Raw genomic sequence first — 16,138 nt, 5'->3', positions numbered from 1 at the left:
ACATGCTACTCTGTGGGAGCGGAATCAACTCTTTTTTGTGGCGTGAACTCGTGGATTTTACTCCTTATTCATATCAACTTTGAAACTCCCTAGAGTATCTAATAGGGAAAGTATGGCCACTCGGCCCCATGGGGGGGGGGGGGGGGGCTTAGGACCCAAAAATGGCGGTGCTTTCTTTTAGTTTTTGAGGATGGGAGGAGGGTCATCTCCAACTTTTGACAGTTTCACCAACCGCACTTCCTGTCAACTTTACTATGAGGATCAAACATGATTTTTCTCGTAAATTGCACAAGATTAGCCGTAAAACTATGTAAATAAGTCGCAATAGTGCATTTGAGTTGAGGTCATATGGATCTCTGAAGTTTTCGAATCACGTATCTAAAAACTTGAGGTCCAGCCGCTGAAGTTTGGGTCAGACATCTGAAGTCCTTCAATATATACCGAAGTGTTCGGGTCACACGTCAGAAGTACTTCGGTAAGTACCATAGTGCCTCGATGTTTGACCCGAACTTCGGCAACTCGACCTAAAGTTTTTTGATGCGTGATCAGAAAACGTCAAAGATCCATATGACCTCAACTTCTGGTCCCATACACGAAGTTTTTTTCTCCATGTGTGTTTCCGGCCTGAAAGAATACGCAAGCCTGAGTTCCAGAGTTTATAGGTTCCGGAGTCAACTGTACCTACTCCGGATTTGACTCCAAGATATCTAACAGTGCAAGAACACACCAGCCTAAGTTCCGGAGTTCATAGGTTCCGGAGTCAACTGCACTCCGGATTTGACTGCAGTATATCTAACAGTGCAAGAACACGCCGCGCCGGCCTGAGTTCCGGAATTCATAGGTTCCGGAGTCAACTGCACTCCGGATCTGACTCCAAGATTTCTAACAGTGTGAGAAACCGGGAGCGTGAGCTCCGTTACATGACACTGAAATAGTTCACTTCTCGATACGTTCGCGACGTGAAGCGAGCGTGACGCCAAGTGCAGGGGCGCGACGAAGTTGGCAACGCAGGTGCATGCGGCTCCCCGTTTCGCGTTTCGCCATCCGCCGCTACCTTCACTTACTTCCCGGTTCCCCCGGACCCGAACCCCCGACACACGGGTACATGTCGGAGCGATTAAAATTGGAACGAACTAGAGTCTTGATTATATTTTAAGCTTCTCCATCCTCTGCAGTATCAATCCGATCCCCAATTCTTCCCCTCGGCTGCCTCCCGTAATTGTTAATAATTATTTATTTCGTCACCGCCCGCCTCTCGCCCGCCCCTCCGCCCTTCCACTTCTCCCCCGCCCCTCGCTGCGCTCTGCGGCCTGGGAGTCGGATTTGGGATAGCGCCTCCCGCTCGCTGTTGCCAACCGAATGGAGCTCTTGCATGTGTCGGGAATTTGTGATTTCAGCACTAATTCCTATGTTAACTATAACGAAAAACACGATAGTGCAACTAGTTGTTTTCGAATTTAACTCCAAAGCTCAAAAAACTCCCGGAATGAGCCCTGAGACCCCATGAAAGCACATGCAAAATGGGCCCATGTAGCGATGGAGAGCACTTTTGTGTTTTTGGGTTGATTTAATTTTAATATAGTAAGTGTTTTTCTCATCTAGTTCCTTCGGGTACTCCTTTAATTCTAATTTCTTTCATAGTATTAATTGAGACTGTAGGTAAGAAGGTTAATTTGGCCTTGGTCTTTAAGAATCCGACTGATGTCTAATATAATTTCAGGTCATTTATTAATAATTCTTTTAGGAAATTGTGGGTTTTATATATTTTTGATTCAGCTAATCTTGTTCCTTTTTCGATTCCTTTCGATTTAAAATATTCTATGGCCCTCTTGCATATGTCAGGAATTTGCGATTTAAGCACTATATGTACACTTTCGCGAAAAACACGATAGTGCCACTTGTTTTCTCTGAAATCAACTACGAAGCCCAAAAATAGCTTTCGAAGTTGAGGCCGTAATGGAGGGGATATACCACGCTAACCGAAGGGATCACCTCTACATCAAGACAAACTCTCTATGAAAAGATAGGGAGCAAATACAATAGCAGAGTTGCCATGTTTTCAGTTTTGGAGTCCCTCAACAAAGTGGCAACCTTGTCAATTTAATTGCTGGCTATCTTTGCGTAGATAGCTTGTCTCGATGTAAAAGTGGACTCACAGAATAGCGTGGGGTATCCCCTTCATTGCGGCCTGAACTTTGAGAAATTTTTGTGAGCTTTGTAGTTAATTTCAGAGAAACCAGCTGCACTATCTTGTGAAAATTTCACTGAGTTTTCCTTTGGTCAGGCACAGCAGTCTCTCTCCAAAGTTAGGACAGAGATAGCGCGGTCATATTCTTGTAAAATAATAGCTCGTGAGCAGGGCCGGATTTACCTACTTGCCGCCCATGGGCCGCATGTATTTTTCCGCCCCCTTCTCATTCGTTTTGAAACATCAATAAAGCCATCAAGTGAACGTGCTGGAGGTAGCGGGATGCATAAAACGCTTTTACTCGTGTTAGACACATTTTTTGCGAAAGCCCTGTCAACACTACTAGCAAAAGTTCACGGAACTTTGCGCCAAAGTTAAGTCCCGTAAACCTTGTGGACAAGGCCTTCCATTTATAAGCATTGAACGAAAAAAGTAAAAAAGAACAAACATAAATGTGGTTTAATAATTTCAACTTCCACCGCTGCTCCGCGCTGACCGCACTGTATTTGGCGCAATGCGGGAAGTATTCCTACAGTCTTGTAGGCGCTATGTGTTTCACGCCGACCGCCGCCGCTCCGCGCTGACCGCACTGTATTTGACGCAATGCGTGAAGTATTTATGCAATCTTGTAGGCGCTAATATGTATTACATGCCGACCGCCGCGCCGAGGCGAGGGCTTCTTCTTTTTCTTTGTACCTGATCCGGGATTTCGCTAGTTTTCTTCAGAAATCGGTTGTGAATTAGATACTTGGTTCTCTACAACAGTGATGCAACAGTATTATATCCAAAAAATTAACCGAATCCAGTTGATAAATTCCAGTTGACATTTTGCGCGAATTTTTTATAGATTATCGACGACGGGAAGAAAACTCGAACACAAGTTTGTGCCAAAACGATTTTCAGGCTTTTTTTCGGAGATTACTTCTTGTTTCCACGAATCTAAATAAAACCATCAGCTTTTTATGTCTCTGATAAAGTCCAAATGGTAAGCATGACGTGGAGCGAGTTGAAGACACTTCAACGCGGTGTCTGGCCACTGACGTCTGAGGGATTCGGAGTTTTCAACTTCCGGTCGAACGTGGCCTGCTCGCATTCTTCCGCGAACGGAGTACGGCGTGGTCGAGCCTCTAATCGAGTTTCAAAGAATTAACACGGTTAGTTTTGATCCACCTTATTTTTCCGATGAAAATATCGCCCCCGCTATTTACCTCACCCGCCCTCACGATCTGGGGAAGTGCTTTGAGATAAAACCCAATCATGTTTGCCCAACAGCATATTAATGGTTTGGAGCGGAAAACAACCCACTTGTAGCGTGGTGTTGCCAGACTCTTGTCCGATTTATTTTCTTTTTTCCACCGCAGAATTACGTCCTATATTTGGGGAAATTATCTCTCATGAAAATATCTCTTGATTACAGAAAACTTACGAATTACCCATAATGCAATCAATTGGATGGAAAGAAATGCAAAAAAAAACCACACTTGGTCATCAGTGGCGAAGCAAGGATGATCGATTATCGATATTTCCTCATTTGAGGCTATGGTAAAGAATCGATTTTTAAGGTGTCCGTTGCGAACACCCCATTTATCGATCATTTTTCATAGGTTTGAATGGCAGATTAATCGATGTATCGCAAAGCACTCCACGCCACTGTTGGTCATGATACCATTCATAGGAAAGGGATCTTGGTGTACAAAAACTCAAAATTAAACTTTCAATACCAGGGCACTATGATACATTCGACGACAGAATGGGACAATGGCAAAATGGGATCTTAGTCTACAAAAACTCAAAATTAAACTTTCAATGCAAAGGCACTGAGATATGTTTGGCGACGAAATGAGACAAGAGTGCCCAGAAATGGCACACTGAATCGAAGATTATGAGGTTAGAAATCTTTCACTCAAAAGAAAGACACGATTTCGAAGAAAATCTACTCAAAATTCAAAACTGATACATTCAAGGTACGAAACTGACAAAGTATGATACAAATATCATTATATGCAACACGTCGGCAAATGAATGACATGAAGTACTTGACGTGTTAAAAAAAACAGGAGTACAGTATACGGCAGTATATAAAATCACTTACTATGCCAACAAAATTATTAATTTAGTTCGGCATGGTTATCCCCCATTTCCACCCTCTCGTTCTCTAAGATGTATTCATTCTGTTCCTTGTAAATTTTTGGTTTTCTTATCCGAAAATTTCATAAACATCAAAACGTAAAGAGGCGCTATTACTACAGCACTAATTCAAAGTTACAGGCTTTGCCAGTTCCCTCAGAATCGCATTTTGCCCGGCATAATTCTAAACGATCGGAACTATCAATTCAATTCCCATACGGTGTGGTATGTGGAGAGTTTTTAACTTACACGGTGTTTCACCATGCATGAATGGGGAAGTGTAACCTATATTCTCCCGAGGATAAGGACTACAAACTAGCAGCGGTGCCCTAGTAATGGTGGCTAATACAAACAGTTTGACATTAAAGTCGTGGCGAAGGTGTGAAAAATGTAACGAAGCTGAATAAATTGATACTATTCCCGGTGTCCGATCTCTAAATTTAGCCTGGGAATTAATTAATAGCTGCTTACGGGGCTCCAACGGCATGAGGCCAATAAAAACAACCGAAACAAGAAGAGCCGACGGTAAGTTCACAGAAAACCAATTAGGTGTCTTCGGAGAGGACTTATCGATGCCGAGAGGCCAAATCGTGCGCTATTGCGACTCGATTAAAAAATATATCTGAGTAATTTTACTTATTTTCTTCCCGGAAACTATTATTACCGAGGAGGAACTATCATATATATCATTGTAAGAACGGGCACGCTTAGAACTCTCCAGCCGTTAAGCCGTGTAGGTTTTAAAAGGTTCATGGGTTGTTGTCAAAAGATCACGATTTGGTTTTTCATGAATTGTTATGTCACAAGATTTTTGATGGTGCGTCTAGTAAAGGCCGTAGCCATAGTCGTCCTTTAAGTAGCTATTTTTCCTACGAAAGCCTCATGGGGTTTACATTGTGAATGAGTATGAGGTTTTAGGAACCCTTTACACACGGCATCATAAATACCTACTATGCCATGTGAGACTTGAATAGAATTTAGAGGTATAGGTAACTTCAGGAATGGATCTTTGCAGATGATTGCAGTGATAACGACGTTGAGAACGAACATCACAGATGTGTAAAATGCACCATTTTTCGCACCATTTGCGAGTTCTGTATCCCGTTTTTTTTTTTTTTTTTTTTTTTTTTTTTTTTTTTAACAATGCATGCGGTCAGTTTTTCTTAGCCTTCAGCGATCAGTTTGCTCAAAGATAGGCGTAAACAAACCTACTCCAAGAAATAAACAGTTTTCAAAACACTTTTTCACAACACTTTTTCACGTACAATTTTAAGCAATCTTTTTTCTCTCATCTCTCCAACTTAATTCTATGTGTTTCATACACAGATACTTTAATTAAAATGGAATCATACCTAAGACAGGATTAAAACAATATGCGAGGTTGTTTGTTCATTACCTAAGCTTCAGTTTTCTTATGTGTATCTCTCTCTCTCTCTCTCTCCATTGGCAAATCTGATTTCCGGGCACTGGGGAAAAATACTCACAGACGCAGTATATTTGAAACAGTGCAACACGGTCTATGCAAACGGCACGTTGAAGGATAGATTATACAGGCATGTTCGATGTGCTCAACGTAGTTTCGTGGGACTTTACCATTTCAAGGTCTATTTATTTGGACCATGTTAAGCAGAAAGGAACCAAGCCACACCAGCTATTGCCTAATTTAACAGGCGAATTTAATTTTTACGAGAAGACTTTTGTGCAATTGTGCATACTCCTTTGAAAATTGTCAGAAATTTGCTTCGTACTATGCAGAAAGTTCACTGAAATATGCACAAAAAAGTCTGCAAAATCGCTTTCATTTAAAAATTTAAATTGCTCAGTTAATTTTGGCAATAACTGATGTGGTTTGGTTCCTTTCTGTTCCACACGGTCCATATAGACATTTTTGATGTGCTCAACGTTGTTTTGTGTGACATTACAGGTGTACTTACGAGTATTCAACCGTATTTCTCATGCGCGACAGACCCACTTGAATATCAATCGTAATGTATATGTGGACGTGTGGACGTATTCCTGCCAAACGGAACTATGTGCATTATGGCAAGAGCCCTGAGACCCATAAGCAAATATGCATATCAGGGCTCATGTCATAGTGCAAGTAGTTCCGTTAGGCAGAAATTCGTCCATATCATGGTGTTAAAGACAGTACTTTCAAAGTAAAATCAATCGAGCAACGAAGACGAGACATATATGTATTTAACGTCGAATATAGCTAGGATCAAAAGGGTCGATTGTCTAATCGTTATCGAAGGACCTTTATCGATAACGCTCTATCTTAGTAACGTTGTCTATCGATCGGCAATTCGATAACGATTCGATAAAGTCGACCAACTGAATTGACGTTCACTCCTGCGGGCCGATTGTTGAATCGTTATCGAATGAGTTTGATCGATAACTCCCTATCTTCACAATGCTATATATCGATCAAGGTCATTCGATAACGATTCAACAATCGACCCGCTGGTTCTCCATATTCCATCCTCTTTGCTATTCATGCTCCGAGCAACTTTGCTCTCAGTTGCACCGAAACGGCCATTGTTACGACGCCGATTCGGCCAGCGCTGCAAAAAAGCCAATTTAAAGTCACGCATTTGAATCTCCAGCTCGTGAGTGACGTCACGGGCTAGTGCCCTCTCCACCCCCCACCCCTTGCTCTCGCATTGTGCTCCTCGCTCGGTGTTCGGCCAACGAGATCACTACCCGCGAATGCGAATGCGAATACTTTTTTGGCCCGAGAAAAAGTTTACTCCTCCGGTGAGACGCTTTGTGTTGGGAATCGGGCGATTCGTCGTTCTTTGGACGAAAGGACGTAACTCGACGGCCAAAGGGCAAAACGACGTTTCTCCTCAACTTAATTCCTTAAAAACGCTATCGATTTTCCTTGTTTATTACACTGAAAAAAAACACACATTGGATCTAGAGTCCAGACTCTTAAAAACATCGACAAGAAAAAATACTCTTGATTCAGTCAGATTTAAGCTTAAATCAAGAACCAAGCCTCTTAATTTGAGCGGATTTCCTTTTGATTTAAGCTTAAATTTGATTGAATCAAGAGTCCTTTTTCTTGTCAATGTTTTCAAGAGTCTGGACTCTATGCTAGATCCAACGTGTTTTTTTGTCCAGTGTTGTTTCTTATAGCAGATTATTCCGTAGAAATTTCAAGTTATATAGTCGACTTATTTCTCTACGGTAAAGTAAAGTAGGAACATAGATTTTGAAACCGTGCAATTGAGATACGTGATTTCGCAATTTAGCACTCGAACTACGTTTAACGTTGATCAAGTTTCCTCGCAACTTGTATCTTCAATGAAAAACCATCAGGCATTTTAAACTCAAGATTGTACTGATTTTTCTTTTGATCACAGGCAACAATCAGTAAAATTCTGGGACGTATATATTGTATCATCATATTTGCCTTTAAAAAAATGAATGTTATCGGTCAGTTTTGGAATATTGAGTGAAAGTTGACGAAAGAACTTTCGTCAAGGCAGCGATGAATTAAATTAGGTACAGTAAACGAAAATGGTTAGAAAATCGTTTGAAATTTAGGAATATTTCAATAGCGCAATTTTTCTTTGGCGCAATTGTCCTTTGGCGCCATTTTAGTTAGGTACAATTTAAATAGTTCTTAGCGTAAATTTAAACTGAGTGTAATGCAGTGACGATTTTGCAATTTGGCAACATTGTTTCTCTTCCATTTAAATCCATTGAGAATATCGATTTTAGGTGAGGCAATTGCTTCTCCGAGAATCAATCGTCTCACATGCATTTAAATGGAAGAAAATCAGTGTTGCCACCTTTCAAGAATCGCCACTGATGTAGTACTAGGAACCGTTGAGGGGTTGAGCAAATTTTACCCAGATGTGGAATTCATTTTATGTTCAACAATAAATAGGAAACCCCGTATTTGAATATACTCGAGGCTGCCTTTTTTTCAAAAATTCTTCGAAATGCTGAACAAACGGTGTCCAAATGTAAAGGGTGTCGGCTTCCGTTGGAGCGTTTATTCATGTGTAGAATTTTATCAGATTGGTTGAACAAATTTTGCCGATACACCGGTTTCATTTTAAGTTCAACATGTAATAGGAAAAACTTTAATTCAACATACTTGAGCTGTCTTTTTTTGTCGAAAATTCCTCAAAATGCTGAGTGTAACTAACAGTTTCCTAATTTGAAGGATGTCGGCTTTCTTCGGAGCGTTTAATCATGTGTAGAATTTTATCAAATTGGTTAATAGTGCTCTAACCGAAGAAATAGGATTATGTACGTAAGTCACATGAATAATGTAACGTGCGTTGACTGACAAATCCTAGGGAAGCTGAGCCGCGAACCGACTGAGAACACTGCGTAACGATGATTATCAGAATTCTCGCGGATCTTTGGCTCAGCAAAAATATTTTCGGAACGGAAAGACTCACTAAAAGGGGATTTTAAGATTACCGGCATTAGTTCGTCCCTCCAACTTTGCTCATCAATCAAATTGCGTTTATTGTGCTAAATATACTGCGAATCGCGAAAGAGATTAACACACCCGGCTCAAAAAACCATTCATCGCTCCTGCATAAAACATTCGCGCTCGCGCCATTATCAATTGGGATAAATGAATTGTTTTTGGATCGACGTGTGCGTTTTTTATGCGTTCAATTGTGGCGGAGTTGATGTTTTAAATTTGATTTATTGATGCATTCGGATCGTTTTATGGGGCCTCGAATATACGGTAAGAATCAACCTATGCGTTACCCGAGTTCTCAACTAAAAAGGCGAGAATACATTTCACTCCAACAAATAAGTATATAATACATAGGGCCCTAAAGTGCAGCCACCCTTCTAACCAACTTCTAACGCCCAAAATTTCACTGCCAGTCTGCAGATTCCAATTCTAACGAAGATGGCTAAGAATGTATATAAATGAGCGTTCTTCCGCAAAAATGAGTACATTTATGCAAAAACCAAGTCAAATACACAAGGCCGGATTAAGAAGGTGGCCACGTGGGCCAACATGAGGAAACCCACAACGTGGGGAAAAAATGAGAGAAAACAATCGGATTCAGAAAATAAATTACAAACGAGAAAAGGCGACAAAATCCCTCATTTCCTGAGAGTAAAAGTATAATAATTTCTAATTTTGTCGTCTTTCGGTGATACAAGAGACAACACCTTTAATGGGTCACTAAACCTTGTTTATTTTATTGAATATTCTGAAAGTACAATGTGAGTAGATAACTTGGTGATTTTTCCGCATTTTTATGGAGCCGAAATCGCGGAGAAACCCGCTTTTGAAAAATCTAAAAACTGCAAGACATTTCAAACGCACCCGAATGGCGGGAAACTGACGCGGTTGATGCACTGCGGTAGTCATATCGCAATCTTCTCTCATTTTCCTCTGATGTTTGTTAAAATAAAACGTGTTTCAATGTGGAATTGTTGCTCGTTTATTACAGCTAACATATGAATGAGATTCAAGTCTTGAATTCAAAAGATATATGAATCGCGGCGGTCGGCATGCAACACATAGCGCCTACAAGACTGCATGAATACTTCACGCATTTCGTCAAACACACTGCGGTCTGCAGCAGTCAGCTTGAAACGCATAGCGCCTACAAGACTACATGAATACTTCACGCATTGCGCCAAACAGTGTATTCCGCAGCACTCGGCGTGAAACGCATAGCGCCTACGAGACTGCATGAATACCTCACGCATTGAGCCAACACAGTGCGGCGGTGGAAGTTAAAATTTTCAACCACATTTATGTTCGTTCTTTCATAATTTTTTCGTTCTTTTTTATAAATGGAAGGCCTTGCCCAAACAGGGATGGATTTACGGAACTGAACACTTGTTAGTGTTGACAGGGCTTCTACAAAAAATGTGCCCAACACGAGTAATCGCGTCTTATACACCCCTCCCCTACCGGCACGTTCACTTGATGGTTTTTATAGATCGTATTCGACAGATCACACAGGTGTGATTATATTGATATCGATTGGTTCAATATGTAACCAAAGCCTCAAAAGTCAATTTAGAAATCTGAGGTAACGGGTCTCATGTGATCGAATTTTCATTCTCTCGAGTACCAAATGGCAATGAAAAGTGAGATTGTTAGGAATGTTCTCATGATCAGCTTTTCAAAATTAAATCCTAAAATTTTTGTTTGAAGTTATGTGCTATTGTTTTGAACCAGACGGCATCAAACCACTGTCGAATACGATATATTGATGTTTCAAAACAAATGAGAAGGGGGCGGAGAAATACAGGCGGTCCATGGGCGGCATGTAGGTAAATCCGGCCTTGCAAATACATGCTTTATAAACGATGGTTCCTGTCAATTATTATTAAATTGCTCTGGATAATTGAAATTCATAGGTTGGCTCATTGGCTGCAATTTCTGGACCCTAATTTTATTCGCAGAGGCATTGGTGAAGGCCTGATGGATTTTCGGAGTTTCACATCTGCCTATACTCTCGCTATAGATCGTATTCGATACATCAAACGGGTAAAATTGTATCGATATCGATTGGTTCAAAACATAAACATAGCCTCAAAAGTAAATTCAGAAATCTGAAAGAACGGGTCTTTCATTGTAACAGATTTTTTATTCTTTTGAGTACCAAATGCCAATGCAAAGTGAAATTGTCAGGAAATTTCTCATTTTCAGCTTTTCCAACTTAAATCCTTACAGTTTGGTTTGAGGTTAAGTTCTATTGTTTTGAACCAAACGATACATCGAACCCGTATCGAATACGGTCTATACAGGTACTCTAGCTGTCTCTTTGGCGCGACGGAACTTTTTTCCTCGGTGCAAGGCTCGGAGGAGCGGGAAAGCGTCAGCGTATTACGTCACGAGTCACGTTGAAAAATGCCAATTAATAAGCGGAATCTTCGGAAACGGAGCGGAAGAGAGGGCACCGTCGAGCGTCGGGCGTCGAGAGAGAGTCTCGGGCTTTTCTAGCCAAGGGTGCGTAGGCTCGCCGCTGCCGCCCGCATTTCGCAGAGACATTCTGGCACGCTGACAGCCACCGACCAACGCCATGTTGCCCAATTGCACTCCTTTAAAGTCGTGGCGTCCCTTGGAGCATACAGAAAAACATATGGGGCATAAGTTATAGTATCTGTATGGGGAGAGTACGAACATGTCGGTAAATTGGATTGCGTTTTGCAAAAAGGAACCACTAGCATTGCAATGATGCTAAGATTGTGCAACTTCATCCTTTGCAATAAAATTGCGGAATTTGTGAAAAACTATGAAATTTAGATGGTAGTTTTTTCTTAAATTTACAGTTTTTAGCGAGTAAAATAGAAACTATTGAGGGATAATCGGGTTTTTCCTCCAAGACAAAAGAAGTTGCACAATCTTAGCAACATTGCAATGCTTGTGGTTCCTTTTTGCAAAATGCAATCCAAATTGAGGCTAGGTCATGGAGCTTAAAGGGCCCAAAAGGGCAGTCAACCTATGAATTCAAATCCCGTTGCTTGTAACGCACTAATTTGACTTAGTTTTTGCTCAAATTTACTCTTTTTTGTGGAAGAATGCTCATTTTTCAGTATTCTTGGCCATTTTAAATGGAATCTGAAGATACGCAGCGGTATTTTTCTCCTATATTCCGACATGCAGATACACTAGTGTAAGTAGGGTACCTTCGTACACTGAAATGAAACTTAATTCTAGGATCAGAACTTCGGTTCATGTTAAAATCTACAGCCTCTATTAGATTGGATGACCAAATTTTTTGGTCGTAGGAGCCGCATTTTCGTTTGCTGATTCAAAGTTCAGTTTCTATGGCCGAAAAACTGCTTATGAGATGTGAAATGCATATTCTTGATCCACTGTTCTAGCGTGCTGAGTAAACACACCGTACTAGCATTTGAATGTTGCCAAATTTCTTCTTTGAAAAAATTCATTTTTGAAGAAAGTTATGGGTATATTTCATTGGAATTTTTAGACTTTTAAGATTAAATTACGAACAATTTTCTCTAGATTATTCACAAATTTTTCTGCAAATTCGCGATTTGCAAAGGAAAATTGGCAGCGTCTGATGGCTCATACGGCGCTCTTACTTAGCACGGCAGTTTTCTGCCCAAGATCCACAACATTGCACGCAACTGACTTTTTGGCGCTTAAAAACTGGAATTTGGAAGCAAATTTTTCACAGGATATGTATTATGACCAGTTTTACTTAAAATCACTAATATCTCAATTTTTTTCAAAAACTGCACGCACATGCGCCTCGTCCCCCGAGCACCTCATGAGCGGCCATGTTTGATTAAATACTGATTTAGACGGAAATCTGGCGACACGGGTCAAATGCCACCGCCGTCTAAATCCAACACGAGAACAGCCGTATTATTAGTTAGTTTGTAAGTTCGGTCGGTCGACTATTAACGTGCCCGGGTGTTTCGCGGCGAGGCCCCAGAATTCCCCGTGGTTTTCGATCCGTCCCAACTTTCGACGCGGTCTCGTATCTGTGAAACGGCTCCCTTTTCGAAAAGTCCTTTGCGCCCCGCTCCCGTAGTTTGTGTTGAGTTTCCCAGCGGAAAAATCTCGCCGAAATGTCCGTCCGAAAGTTCGTTGTCTCGCTCTGTGCTCGTTGTTTGTGCGTTGTCACCGAAGAGATAAGTGTCGGATGTGTTAGTTGTGGTGTTTAATTTTCTCCCTCGGATTTTCACCTCAGAGGTATGCCATTTTTTTTTTATCTCCCTCACGTCACGCGGTAAGGCTATTCGAAACGCGTCATTCAAAATCAACAAAGTTGGTGTAAACGAAAGTTATCATCGGTGAATATACTCATCGAACGTATTCATCGGAGTTTAGAGCATACGTGCCTGAAGCTTTTAAATGTCAAAAATAAAACTACCTACACGCGATTTCTAAGTTTTAAATCACGAATCTCAACGTATTTGAGATTTTCAATATATAATGAACGTATCATCTTATCTAGCTGTACACTGAAAAAAAAAACACATTGGATCTAGAGTCTAGACTCTTGAAAACATTGACAAGAAAAAATACTCTTGATTCAATCAGATTTAAACTTAAATCAAAAGGAAATCCGCTCAAATTATGAGGCGTAGTTCTTGATTTAAGCAAAAATCCGATTGAATCGAGAGTATTTTTTCTTGTCGATGTTTTTAAGAGTCTGGACTCTAGATCCAATGTGTTTTTTTTTCCAGTGTAGGGTAATGAAATGCAGAGGTGAGAGGCTCATGGTTGAGCGTTTCCGACGAGTAAACATCCCTAATTTTTTGACTTAAGAGGCTTTTGCGGGTCTTACTTTAGTATTATATGAAAGACGTTTAAGACCCTCAGACGCGTACGTCCTAAAATCTGATAAGAATTGATTTATTTTCCGCCAAGAGCTTTCGTTGACTAAGCCTACTTTACTAACTTTAACAACGCATCTCTCAGAACGTAGGTGGATCATAAAGAGACACATCGTCTTGAACTTTGAAGAAAACACCAAGATTTGTATCGAAAAGAGGAAGAAAAATGTTTTCCTTATACCGGTGTACGCCAATTCACAGTCTTAATGGCACAAGGTGATTTGCGATACCTCAGTTGGTATAAACTTATTCATAGCCCGACCCAATGGATTACAACTCAATGTCCGGGGCAACCCATTAGATTAACATCCCACCACCAAGTGTTGCTTGTTATTCCTCCACAATTCAGGTCAATAGCGAGGCCATTACGCTATTGAATATGATAATGAATTAAATAAAAAAAATAAAGATTAAAATGTGTAAAATGTTTATAGTTTGCCTGTAGACGAAAGTTACTCCACTTGAAACTCTAATCCAGCGACAAGCCAATATCATAGCCCAGGTTTAGTTTTTAATATTTAAGTATTTTATTTATTTTCGACTGACACGAAATGAGAAATCTTCACCAGCAAAGCAATATCTGATAATTGAGTTATTAGTCAGGAAAAATTGACCACATTTTGCAATGAGATACTACAATCTCATTGCCAGTTTAGAAACAACGTATCGATGGTGAAACTGCAGAAAAACGTATCTCGGTTCACGGTGTTGCAGACTTGCTGCCGTAATTCAATTTTTACATAGAAAACTACTGGACGTCATTTTTTTTAAATTTCAGTGATTTTCCCTCTCTTTTTAAAGAATATCCTGTGGAAACTTCAAGCCGATGTTGGTTCGGTTTCCTTTTAAAATATAAAGTAGGGGCGGGGATTTTGAAACACCGCAATTAAAATACGCAGTTTCGCAATTTCACCGTCATGTACCATTATTGGATCACATTTTTGCAATAGGGGATTACAATTTTTGGCTCAGTTTAGAAACAACGTATATACCGTAAGTTTACCCATGAAAATAAGCGTTTTTACGAATGAACCAGACATCGCAGTTCCTAATTGCAAAATCCAGTCCATTTGTGTCTTCATGCTTGTATGTGTTTTTAGGCATACATTGTATTTCTTAATTGCAAAAGAGGCCCAAATCACCGATGGACCCTCCAGTTTGGGAACATCGACGGGATTTCTCCTTAGTATAAATAAATTTTTACTAATATCCGGAATAATCGGAAATCTTTATTCCGCACCCTGTGTATGTATCCACTGAGCCCGAACCATAACAATAACATAACCTCTTTCTATGCTAAAGATGGAAATAAATCGATACGCCTACCGCGAGAGAGACACTTCTCCGTGACGCAGACCAGAATCACTCGATCGCTTTTAGCGGAGAATTGGCACGGTTTCCCTCCAAATATTCAGAAGTCCCCGAGGAGATAAAAAAGAGAAGAAAAGAAAAAAAACGGGTCGTAAATTCAGTTACATCGGCGATGGTAAGGGCGGAAGGCGGAGTGGAAACGAAGGTGAAGGAATAGTCGTATTCCGGGCTATTAGGACGACGTTCGGAGAGTAAAATTAAATAAATAATGTAAGTTGGGACGTAAGCCATGAAAGTCTAAATGTAATCAGCCATTCAAACTGCCGCGGCTCTCCGGAGGTGCTAAAAAAATAATGAGCGCTCGTTTTCCGCGTAGGGAACACAGAGGACTCGGCTCGACTTCGGAAGTATCGCCGCGTTTTTGTCAATTTTTAATGAGGGTTTTCCTGTCGCTCCGCATCCGCGGATGCCCCTTCAACCAAAATTCGTCGTCTCCCGGACGAAAGAACGTAACTCCACTCCAAGGTTGCAAAATTGACTCAAACAATTCAATAATCAACAAGAATAGACCTGTGCAATTTTTGTCGAAAATTAGTCTGATTCTTGCATAAAATCAGAAGAAAATTCAGTGAATTTTTCGGTCAGAAATGTTAAAAATTCTCCTAGTAAAAATGCTATCTGCGCACGGAAATTTGGCAACATTGAAATGCAGTCCTTCGTGCGGGAAGCGACGAATTCCTCCTAGGCGGAGCCGGACTATCCTGACGTGCAAAGGAAAAATGCCGTATGAACATTCAGGCGTTGCCAAAATTCCTTCGATGGAATACAAATTCCCCGGTAAAGTTATACATATTTTTCTTCTAATTTTTCTGATAATTTTTCTCGCAGTTTCCGCTAAAGTTCCTGAAAATTTCAAGGAAAAATATTCATAACATTCATTAATAATAAACATATTATCGGCGGGAATTTGGCAACTTTCAAATGTTCATACGATGTTCTTCTTAAGAACGGCAGCGTTCTGCTACCCCTTTTTCCCTCGACTGAAAAAGGGCTCTCTTCTTACGCGAAAGAGAGAGAGAGCCAGCAGAAGAAGAAGGTGAATGAGAAAGGAACGGAGAGGCTGGTTTCGCAATTTTGGATGAAGAACTCTCAGAGCTTGTAGTTCCAAGTTTCGCGATATCCATTGCAGCG

General features: G+C 40.6%; 1 protein-coding gene across 14 annotated transcripts in view; it reads left to right on the top strand.

The window, feature by feature from the left end:
- LOC109031500 (SH3 and cysteine-rich domain-containing protein) overlaps positions 1–16,138 on the top strand; it is a 319,664-nt gene that overhangs the window by 13,811 nt on the left and 289,715 nt on the right. The window contains exon 1 of one of the 14 annotated variants that reach the window (XM_072299790.1): positions 12,580–12,989. The exons of the other annotated variants lie outside the window; for them this stretch is intronic. The gene's annotated coding sequence lies outside the window, so the exon portion shown is untranslated. Of the gene's footprint in view, positions 1–12,579; positions 12,990–16,138 lie in introns of those variants that run through there. 14 annotated transcript variants of the gene reach the window in all.

Source organism: Bemisia tabaci, chromosome 4 (genome assembly GCF_918797505.1).
Source record: "Bemisia tabaci chromosome 4, PGI_BMITA_v3".
NCBI classification, from domain to species: Eukaryota; Metazoa; Arthropoda; class Insecta; order Hemiptera; family Aleyrodidae; genus Bemisia; species Bemisia tabaci.
Note: the sequence above shows the minus strand (reverse complement) of the source record. Positions and strands in the feature narration are given on the sequence as shown.